This window comes from Salvia splendens, unplaced genomic scaffold, assembly GCF_004379255.2.
Source record: "Salvia splendens isolate huo1 unplaced genomic scaffold, SspV2 ctg165, whole genome shotgun sequence".
Classification (NCBI taxonomy): domain Eukaryota; kingdom Viridiplantae; phylum Streptophyta; class Magnoliopsida; order Lamiales; family Lamiaceae; genus Salvia; species Salvia splendens.
This window is the reverse complement of record NW_024598804.1, coordinates 6,365-8,863: the sequence shown is the minus strand read 5'-3', so window position 1 is coordinate 8,863 and position 2,499 is coordinate 6,365.

The window sequence follows — 2,499 nt, the reverse complement described above, 5'->3', positions numbered from 1 at the left end:
ATCTATCACATGGAAGAATATTATATTGAGTTACACTATTAAACTTCCTTTATAAGAATTTAGATTTGAAAACAAATCTCGCTTCTTTGTCTCCCCTATAAAATATTCCCTCCGACATCTTTCAGCCCGAGTATTAGTGTATAATGTCAATTAACAACAATTAATTATAACTAACTTTAAAAAAATATCTCAAAACTTTAAATGCATTTAACTATTTCTATTTAAATTATTTTTTTCACCCAACGTCTATCAAATTATAGATAATTTTATAAGAATTCCAACGAGATCCAACATGCATATATTTCTATCAAAATTTGATAATTTATTTTGTAAATGTTCATATATTTCGTAAAACAGTTTTTATCAATGTAATGTTTGTACAATGTCAATATGAAATTGTGTTGACATTGTCATGTCTTCGTGTTGATATATTTAATTCACTATATTGAAAATGAATTCCTTAACCATGAATTTGATAGTTGTAATTATCTTTTTAATATTAAAAAATAAAAATTAAACCTACACATGTCAATTTATAGACCATTAGATTTATACGTTGGTTTTGTCTTTCATATTACCAGTTGTCACTATCACGGTAGAAAGAGTTAATTTCGCAATTAAATTCATTATGAGTGTTTTATGCAATAGTATGTGAGACCAACCATTACATGATTATGTGTGTCTGTGTAGACCTAATGATAGAGTTGTTAATGTCCGAGACTAAATATATCGAGGGTTCCATTGCCATATTCATGGCTTCATCTCCGTATCCAAGTGCCGTATTTTTCTTTTTTTTCAGGGATTGTGTTTTCCTTTGGATTTTGCAAAATACATTGGATCTTGTTGCATTACTATAGAGCTTGAGAGTTGAGAACTAGATTTCAATTTTTGTGAAATCCTATTTTTCTACGGCGGCTGCTATGTCTAATGCAAAAATCAAATATCCAATTTGATTTGGTTTGGGTTTTTTCGAATTTCGATTTGGTTTAATTTAAATTTTTGGCATGTTATGATATTTAGATTTTATGAAGATTGTAATTGTTTGCAGATGTTAATTGATTGATATGATAGTACATATGTTTTTGTAGATACAAGAAAAATAATTTTAGAATTTTAGTTTTTTTTTTACTAAATTTGTGGAATTTTGGTTTTTCAATTCGGATTTCTTTTGTGAATAAATTGATTCGCTCCGGTTATAATTTTCATACATTGGTTTTTTTTATTCAATTCAGTTTGGAGAAAAAGTTTAACTAAAAATAAAAAACTTGCCAGTGATTCTACTAAATTAGTGACCGTGGGAAACACTTTTATATGAACTCCACTATGCAATGTTTGTGTCATTTTGAGCTTCGTCTTCATCTGCTTGGCCCTTGAATCGTGAAGAGTAATTTTACAAATGAATTTATGTGCAAAAAATTTTCTCTGATACCTTTAGAGCATCCACATGACAAGAGCATGGATGTGGGCCCGGACCCACTATTATTAATTTTTTTACTCCCTGCTCTTCCCTAAGAGCACAACACTCACATTCATGCTCTTCCGCAAGAACATACTCAAGGGTCCCACCATTCTATTATTTAATTTAAATACTTCAATTACTAAAAATACATTAAAATATAAAAATTACATAATTAAATCCTAAAAAATAAAAATTACAAACTTAAAATCCTAAAAAATAAAAATTACATAATTAAAATCCTAAAAAATAAAAAATACATAATTAAAATCCTTCAAATTAAAAATTACATAATTAAAGGCTAAAAAATACTCTGTGGAAGACTAGTCCTCTGGCCCTATCCCCAATGTTTTTCGGAGACCCCGTATCATTGCCAAATGTGAATCAAGTTGCTCGGGAGTCATCCGAGACCTATCGGCCAAATTGAGTTGAGCCAAAATGGTACACAACGAGTTGGTGGGGGGTTGAGATGGCACAAAAGGAGCGGGAGCGGGGGCGGATAGAGTTGCGGCGAGACGGCTGATGCTTGCAAAAGTGTGTTTTATGGTGTAGGAAGAGGAGTAAATGGTGAAACAAAGAAGGAAGCTCGGAGGATGAAAAGCTGTGCAGAAAGCTCTCAAAAGTGGCCACCCGGTCGGGTGAATTTCATGCCCAATAATGTACCCGGCCGGGTGGATCAATTTAACTGTAATATTGCAGTTTTATGCGGCAGTTTCCATAGGATGCAGAAGGAAAAAGGCTGAAAAAGAGGAAAAAGGGACGTGACGGATGGGACATTACGGGGGGAGTCAACAAAAATTGAATTGATTAAGAAATTGAGAGGGGAAGTGACGTGGAGGATTGGGAAAAAGAAAAGAAAAGAGGAAAAGAAGATCCGGACCTCATTCCAACAATCCATCTCCATATCTCCATTCCACTCAACGAGAGCATGCTTCCTACGGTTTTAATTATGATTATTATCATGTGTTTAGGCTAAGCTCTCTATGTTGCTCCAAGTTGTAATCTAAGATTTGTATGGATGTTATTTACGCCATTGATCTCAT